We start from the raw sequence: 9,394 nt of genomic DNA, 5'->3' as shown, positions 1-9,394 counted from the left end.
AGAGATGCTTAGGACTCATACCCGTGCTTCGATTGCATTGGCTCGGGTTCTCTGATGTCCGAGGGGTCCCCGGTGATGTCCGGGCCTCCCGTCTCCTGGGCCCCCCAAGCTGTAATATTTGGTGCCCTGGGCAGTCAGGAGGGTTTCACTGGCTGTTTTTCTGGTGATTATCACCCTGGGAGGTGGTTTTGGGGAGGTGTCCTTAGTCCACACCCACCTTTGTGGTTCTCCTGCGAACTCGGGTCACATATCTTCAGGATCCAGGTCCTGGAGAGAGACCCCAGGACACATACCAGCATCTCTAGTGTATTTCACATTGTTGATAACTGGGCTTTTCCGTTTCCTAGACTTATTTTGTTCTGGTGTTCTGTATGTTTTACTCATATTTTACGACCTTTAAAAATGAAAGGATGCCACCTGTATCTGTAATTCTAAATGAAGTGTCTCCTTCGTCCTGCTTTTGAACTTTAAAGGGAATCATACTATGAAAAAAAAAATTAAAGGAAAACCTCAGATCTCAGAATCTGAAAACAAAAAGTAACACTTTCGTGTCCCTAAAAAAAACTACTCAAGTGTTTGGTCATTCATATTGAAAAAAAAAAGTGCCCTTTCTCGAATTTCAGAAGTTAACACCGCTTTTAATCGCTGGTGGCCTCTCTCTAGGACATTTTAAAGGAAACTGCATGTTCTTTAAGCTGAAAAAGGCAGCACTTTAGCTGAGATGAGTTTAATAGAGGTTTATCCACAGCTATGAGAGTCGGACACGACTGAGCGACTGAACTGAACTGAACTGATGGGTCTCACTTGGGCAGTCCTGCCTCCAGGGGATGCTAGGTGACATCTGGGGTGTCTGTGGTCTAGGGGGGCTCCTGGCATCAAGGGGGTGGGGCCAGGGAGGCTGCCCCACACCCCATAGCAGCCAGGATGTCCCCCCAGACATCCTGAGGGGGTTCCTCAGGACCCCAGAGGGGTCCAGAGGATGACCAGTGAATGTCAGCAGCCTCAGGGGATGGGGCAATCCTGCCCTATGCTGACAGAGCCCAACCCCGAGTGTGTCTGTGTCCAAACGTCCCCTTTTTATAAGGACACCATCCTGTTGACTTAGGGCCCTAATTACACCAGCAACAGCCTTATATCCGAACAAGTTCACATTGTGAGATTCTGGGGCTCAGGTCTTCATGTGTGGACTTGGGGGTCGGGCTCATGCCCCACCACTGCCCTCTCTTCACACAGTGGACTCGCCACTGCCGAGGGGGTCTTTACCTTGTCAAGGTCACCTGGAATCTAGTCCTGTCCTTGCCGGCATCTTTGTGTCAGCACCATCAGCCTCAAAAGGCAGAAGCAGCATTTAAAAGCTTCCTTTCAACTTGCCACCTCCATCCTGGGCTGGCACGGTCTCTGGAGTGGCCTGGAGCAGCCCCACATGGCTGCCTCCCTGATTCCAGACGCAGTGCCCTGGAGGACAGGCACCTTCAGGGAGCCCTGGACATGCTCAGGCCCCCCCAAAGCCAGCATGGGGGTGGCGGAGGCGCTGCTGCAGTCAGGCACCTTGTTTTAAGACCCCAAGGGGCCCAGCTGTGGCCTCCCTCTGGCCTGGAGTCCCAGAGTCCTGCAGTCCCATCGAGGCTATGTTTTCAGAACAGCATGTGTCCATTACTTCTGGAACCTTTGGTTGCCAGTAGAATATTGGAAGTGAAAGTGACAGTTGCTCAGTCGTGTCTGACTCTCTGTGACCCCATGGACTATAGTCCATGAAATTCTCCAGGCCAGAATACTGGAGTGGGTAGTCTGTCCCGTCTCCAGGGGATCTTCCCAACCCAGGGTTTGAACCTAGGTCTCCTGCATGGCAGGCATATTCTTTACCAGTTGAGTCACCAGGGAAGCCCAGTAGAATATTAATGCCCTCTTTCATCCCAACAAGGACACGGGCACTGTCTCTGTGTAGGGCACTCTGACCCAGACACGGGTTTGCGGAAACATGACATGCTGCGGGGTTCTAGATGCCTTACAGGGCTCGGTCCCCATGGAGCTGGGCTCTGTCAAGGATACCTGTAGTCTGGGGCCCCTGAGTTCCCTACTTGCAGATCTGGGTGGAGGCGGGCATACTGGGAATGCTGAGGAGGAAAGGGGCTGGCAGGGGTAGCCAGGGCTGCTCCGAGACCCCCAGTTGGACAGACAGCAACAGGTCCTGACTTGAGTGTGAGGGGAACACAGTGTCAGAAATGGTGCATCCCCCCCAGGAGGAAGGACCTGCCTGCATCCCCAGGCATCCTGCTCCCCGCCCCACTGTTCCCCTTGGGGTGGGGTCACACAGGTGTCCACTCACCTCTGTCTTCCTGCAACTCTGCTGGCTTGGAGAGAGAACTGATTTCTGGAGTGTTGTGCTCATTTTTTTAAAATGCATTTTCAAACTTTTTACTTGAAATAATTATAGTCACAGAAAGGCACAGTGAAATACACAGGTAGTTGTGCACGTAAGTGTCCTTGGCCCAGCCTCCACCAGTAGCGACACCTGGTAACCATGGCACCAGGACCTTACAGCATCTGGTACCAGAGCCCCAGAAGGAAGCTGATACCAGAGTAAGCAGAGTAACTAGATTAACTAGGTACTAGTGCACACAGATAGTAACTAGGCACCAGAGTAAGCAGATGGTAACTAGATCACCCTGGTACTAGAGTGCCCAGAGAGTAAGGAGATCCCAGGAGAGCCAGACAACAGAGTAGCTGCCCTGCAGAGCATCATCAAGTCCAGGATGCTGCTATTGGCCCAACCCCAAAGCCCACTTGGCTCTGCCAGGTCCATGCACGCCTCTGTTTGTGTTTCCCTGCCATCCAGTCACAAGCACAGATGTGAGTAATAGCTCCCAGGGTCAAGTTACAGGAGGATGTGGGCCCCCTTCCTGCCCCCCCACAGGTCCACCCTCACCTGGGTGCCCTCCATCCTGAGCTCCACTTCCACCAATGCCGTGGGTGCCCGAGGACTAGGCAGATTCTGGAGCGGGCGGCGGGAGGATTGAGAACACAGAAAATGCACTGTGTGTCTGAAAGTCTGTTCTGATTATCTTTCCTCTCTTTCCCTCACTCCTTTATATTCTGATGTATGGTGTCGATTAAAGTAGGCATCAGAGCCTAGGATTTTCATACAAAAAAGGTGAGGAGATGGTTTATGGAAACATTCACAGCTCCACTGTACCACCGATGAGGTGTGTGTTGATGAGCAGTGACCGGTGACGCGGGGCAGCTCTGTGGCTGGGCAGAGGGCATTGGCGATTGGTGCTAAGCCCTCTAATGAGGACAGAGGCTCCCTAACAATGGGAGATGGTCAACACACAGATCCAGGTGGCCCAGGAGAGCTTTGCACACGGGAGATGCGAATGTGGTTGGTCCTCAGCTGGAAATGTGACTTTTCCTCCAGTTGCCATCACTCTGATAGGCGATCGTGGGCTTTCACACTCTTCATTGATCAGTTTCACATTCAGAGAATGAAATTCTGGATGGTAGGAAGATAGACACCTCCCAGCACCATCCCACTTCATTTTGATAAGATTGTTGAGCGAAGTTGTCTGGTCCTTATCAAAAGAATTAAGAGCCTAAATACACCACGGTTCAGGTCATAAGCTGACCCGTGAACCGTGGCAAATACAAAATATGACTCAACTAAATTAACTAGACACTTGCAGTTTTCATCTCTTAACCAGATTTATGATGGCCTCTTCTGTCCAATGACAGCTTTGGATGGACACAAAAAGTAGAACCCAAGCTTCTAAACAGGCCCTGAGTAGGGGGTTGGGGACAGGAGAATTTCATGGGGACAGGGTTACAGTTTGGGAAGATGGAAAGTTCTGGAGATGATGGTGGGGATGGTTGCCTGACAATGTGAATGTGCTGAGTGCCACTAAACTGTGTACTCAGACAGTAAATTTAAATTATGAGTGTTTTACCATAATTTTTGAAAACTACCCTGTATAAGAATTAGACACAGAAATAAATAAACCCTTCTCATTCACCTTGAATCTATACCACGGAACTGAGGTGTATCTGCCAGATTAGAGGCAAGTGACAGTCCCTCTTCCTCTGGCGTGCAGCCCGGTTCCCACCAGGGTCCAGCCTGGAGTGAGGACCTGGCCCCGTGCTGCAGTTCTGGGTCCTTTGGGCAGCTGTTGACTGGGAGAGGCGGCCAAGGTTCTAGGGGACTTAGAGAGGCAGAATCCTTATTTTTGCTCAGTGTGTCTTGTGAAACTCGCCCAGCTGTGTCCGACTCTTTGCGACCCCACGGACTGTAGCCCGCCAGGCTCCTCCATAGAAATCTCCAGGCAAGAATACTGGAGTGGGTTGCTATTTCCTCATTCAGGGGAATCTTCCTGATCCAAGGATTGAGCCCCAGTCTCCTGCATTGCAGGCAGATTCTTTACAGTCTGAGTCACCAGGGAAGCCATTGTGTCTTGGGTGGAATGGAAACAAGGTTGCGGTGACCCTGAGAATTTGAGTTTTTGGTGCCCCGTCAGAGGGCTGGCTTGGAGCCTGGGGGGACTGGAAGGGGACGGTCAGTGCTGTGTCCATGTGGACGAGCTGCAGACAAAGAGGAAAGTTACTGCCTGGAACAATGTGAGATAATATGATAGAGGACCTTGAATAAAACAAATAAAAGACGGTTGTAGATTACCGACGTCTGGGAGAAGAACAAGGAAACAGAAAAAAAGCAAGAAAACAAACCCTCACAGCGGCGCTTGTTTGAAATGCAGATGACACTGTGCAGCCTGCCCTGAAATGCCTAATAGTTAAAATGAAAGGCTTTTTTAAAAAAATCAAAGGCAAACAGGATGGAAACTCAACGGGGCCTAATCCTTGACTCTTTGTTGAAGAGACACTGCAGTGCGCCGCCCTCTCCTGGTCTGGGGACGCGGGGATCTCCATGGAGTGGGGGACGCAACGACAAGAGAACAACTGAAGGGGGGCTGCGGAGGGGTCACTTTCCCAGCAGGGTGTCTGCTGCCCTCTGAGCCGAACAGTGAACAGACATGGAGGTGTCCACACGGTATGGGAAATGCTTGCTGGTAGGGATGAATTTAGAGAAAAAATATTTTTTATGTGGTAAAATATACATAGCATAAAATGTACCATTTTTAAGTGCACATCTCGGCGGCATTAAGCACGTTCACACTTTGTGCAACCAGCCACACTGTCGCCTCCAGAACGTTCTCATCTTCCAAAACAGAAACTCTGTCCCTATGAAACACTGACTCCCCAGCCCCTGGCCCCACAATCTACCTCCTGTCTCTGTGGATCTGACTCCTCTAGGACCTCCTGTGAGTAGAATCAGACAGTGTGTCCTTCTGCGTCTGGCTTCTCTCACCGAGCATCACGTCCTCAGTGTTCATCCCTGTTGCAGCAGGTGTCAGAACCTCCTTCTTTTTTATGGTGCAGTAGCATTCCAGTGTGTACATGGACCACATTGTGTTTATCCGTCATCCATCCATGGACACTAACACTGCGTCTACCTTTTGCCTGTCCTGAATGGTGCTGCTAAGAACATGGGTGTGCAGATATCTCTAAAAATTCCCTAATCTCCCTTCTTTTGGGTCTGCAACCAGGAGTGGGACTGCTGGAGCATATGGCGATTCTATGTTTAAATTTTTGAGGAACCTCCAGACTGTTTCCACAGCAGCTGTACCTTTTTACATTCCCAGCATTCATGGAAGAGGTTTCCAATTTTCCTGCATCCTCATCAAGTTGTTATTTCCTCTGTTGTTGTTGTTGTTTAGTATTTGCCATCCTAATGGACATGAGGTGGTATGTGTTTTCGAACTCCATTCTTAATAATATGACCAGGCTCAATATTTTTTACTTCTATAAAGGTGGCTTTGGAAATACGTAAAATGGGGATTAGAAAGCATGGGTAATTTTCTTATTCCATTGTCCACAAAGGCAATTTTTTTCAAAGGCTTAAAACTACATACATTGATTATCTCATAGTCCTTTACAGTCCTGCAAGTCAGGAGTCTAACATGGGTCTCTCAGGCTGAGATCCAGGTGTGGGCAGGGCTGTGCTTCTTTCTCAAGGCTCTAGTCTGTTTCCTGCCTTTTCCAGCTTCTAGAGGCATCTCTGTCCTTGTCTGGTGACACACTTGTTTCTCCAGGGGTAGCCAGAGTGCTCCATAGACAGGGTCTGTGGCCAGGTATTGTAGCTGCTGCCCAGTTAGCATTTCATCTGCAGGGCTAGTCCCTGGACAGGACAGTGCCGTGAGTGGCATTGAGTCCCAAGCCCCAGGAATGACCGTTCAGGAGCCAAATGCACACGGTTGATTATTGACGTGCTCGACTGGATCCGTCTTGGATCTCAGGAAGAAAGGTTTTGGGTGAAGAGGAAAATCAAGCTGTTTGCCAAAATCAGTTTGGGAATGCCGGGAGATGGCAGGCGGGGTGGGGGAAGATGGGGTGGGCTGACATTGGGAGCTGGCGAAAGACCTCATGGGATATGCCACCTCACCCCGGGCTCTCCCCTCCTCCTGCTGTGGCCCCTGCCCAAAGGGCAATGCTGACCTACGAGGGGAAGTTCAGGAGATCTGTCTGCTACAGACGGCTGCCTTTCATTTGTTCAGACACCAGGTGGAGGGTGCACACTGGGTGCCGGCACCGGGCTTGTCCCGAGGACACCCCAGGAAGCGAGCTGACCCAGGCGTGGCTACTTCCAGGGCTCCGGCAGGGATGCAATTAGTCTATGGCTGTGGGTCTCCCCCGAGGGGCACTCTGCTCCCCTAGGACACGGGGCCATGTCTGGGGACGTGTGTGGTTGTCATGACTGAGGGTGCCCCCGGCATCAAGTGGGTGGGGGCCAAGGATGCTGCTCCATCCCCCACAGTGCCTGAGACAACCCCCTCCCCTCAGAAAATGACAGGCCTCAGCATCAGCAGAACTGGGGGAGATGCCACTCTGGCATTAAACTGGTCAGCACACAATGGGATCAGTGCTGAGCAGGATACACAGCTCCTTCACAGAGGTCAGTGGAGCCACGGATGACACCCAAGGTCAAATGAGGAATATGGGCTCCCAGGACAGCTGGCAATGGGGCAGCTGTGGGAGAGGGTTAACAAGGTGTGGGAAACAGCAGTTAGCTCAGTGGCACCTGATGACCCTTGGGGCCTGGATGGAGGCAGACACGGATCACGGAAGAGCTAGCATTGTATAACTGGTCTTAAAACTTTTTACTGTTTTTTTTTTTTTTGAAAGAGCAATACAGGGAATTTCCTGGCAGTCCAATGGTTAGGACTCCGAGTTTTCACTGCCAAGGGCCCGGGGTTGGATCACTGGTCGGGGAACAAGGATCCCAGAAGATTCACACTGGGGCGAGCAAATAAATAAACAACTTTTTAAATAAAAGAAGAACAATACAAAAGTAACACAGGCCAAAGGCAATGGGACAAAAGGAACAAGATGGAACCCCACTGGCCCTTCCTTTAGTTCACTCACATCTGGCTGACATCAGCATGAGATAAGCTGGAGTCTATGGGGATGTGGGCATGTTAGGGTTTCGTTGTTTTAATCGGTAGCATGGTTCTCCTTGGGCTTTTGTGAATCGCAGGCATCTTCTAATAACCACGTTAATACTCATCTTTGTCAGACATGATTGTACCACACACCTGCTGAGTGATGGCCAGGGAACCTGGGTGCCAGGCTCCAGCCAGCTGGCTGACTGGGTTGTGCAGGCTAGTTCTCTGCTTTAGCTGAGCCAGTCTGGCTCTGCCAGGATCTGGCTGATCCTGCCACATAGTGCAGGGCATGAAAAGGGGATGTTGGAGGTCCCTGACCACACCTGCTCTGCCATCTCCCGGCTCTCTCTCTGTCTCTTGATCTCCGTGGGTCCCCACCTCTCTCGGCTCCTCTTCCTCTCCTTTCAAATAACAGCTATTTTCTCACACAGAGGTGTTGAGCAGTCTCTCTGAGTGCCCTTTCATCTCACATCCTCAGGGCCTCACTCACCGTCCCCAAGTACTAATTAAGGTATTTTCCTAAACAAGCCCAGTTGCATCTCTAAAATGAGTTCTGGTGCCAGCCGGTAAAATTAATTTCTTTCCTAACCATCCTCTATGATACAATAACAAACGACATGCCGTCTCTCTTCAGTGGGAGGTCAGCGTCTGGGGAAGATGAGCGTGTAGACAAATAATTACATTACAGCATGAGCCAGCGAGGCTTCGCGCAGTGCTGCTGCAGTGACAAACACCCCGAAGCTCGGCATCTATAAACAACTAAGGTCCGTTTCTCTTGGACACTAGCGGGACTGGGTTGAACATCGTTCCCCCCAATTCACTTCTACCCAAAATCTCAGAAAGTGACCTTGTTTGGAAACAAGCCTTTGTTGACATTAATTTATTGAGAAGAAACTGTACCGGGTCAGGGTGGGCCCTAAATCCAATAGCTGGTGTCCTTATAAGGGGAGACACAGGGACACCAAGCAGGGAAAAGGGCCAAGTGAAGATGGAGGCAGAGAGGGAGTGGTGTGTCTACAAAGTTAAGGACAGTCAGAGCCCCAGTAGCTGGGAGGGGGCAGCTTCTCCAAGTCCCCAGAGAGAACCAGCCCAGCCCACACCTCAGTCTTAACATCTCCACAGATGTGAGGTCATGGACACTGCTGTCTGCATCCAGGGGCGCTCATCCACCAGAGCTGACAGGGTCCCTCTGCGTGTCACCGTCTTCCTCGATCTCAGGCCCAGCTAGTGAGGCAGCCAGCATCAGCAGTAGAGCCAGACCCCAGGGTGGACAGAAAGGGGAAATGGGGACATGCATGCTTGCCATGGCTCTCTGCTCATATGTCATCAAAGCAAGTGCCCTGACCACATCTGTATCAAGTGGGCGGGATGTAGGCATGGAGGAGAGAGGACCGCAAAGATGGAAACAGTGCCAGTGAGCACGAAGCTTTAGGTTCAGACTGGCTGTGGTCTCAGAGGGAGAACCCAGCTTCCCGGGATAGGCTCCCAGGAGGGTTTCCTGAAACTCAAGCTGGGATTGGAAGGGGATTTGGCCTGGGGAGCATGGAAACAGAGGAAGGCAGGTTAGGCAAAGAGGGAGCTCTGCCTCAGTGGACCAAGAGACACCATGCAGCAGGCACCAAACATAGCGGCTTAAAACAACACCTTCTGAAAGTATTTGTGGGTCAGAGGCCTGGGCATGTATGACTGGGTGTTCTGCTAGGGTCCCCATGGTGACTCAGGTGTCACAGGGGCTGTGTTGCATCCGAGGCTGGGGCCTTTTCCAAGTTCATTGACTGAACTTTCTTGGCACTTGGGGCATCTTTCCTCCCCGTGAACCACAGGAGAGCCTCTGTAGCCTCTAGGGGACCCTAGTCTTCTCCCTCTTCTAAATGGCTCCTTCGATCTGGCCAAACCCAGCCATGATC

The sequence above is a fragment of the Moschus berezovskii genome, chromosome 8 (assembly GCF_049115385.1).
Source record: "Moschus berezovskii isolate FMDL1 chromosome 8, NW_MosBer_1.0, whole genome shotgun sequence".
In the NCBI taxonomy this organism is placed as follows: domain Eukaryota; kingdom Metazoa; phylum Chordata; class Mammalia; order Artiodactyla; family Moschidae; genus Moschus; species Moschus berezovskii.
This window is presented reverse-complemented; position numbering follows the sequence as displayed.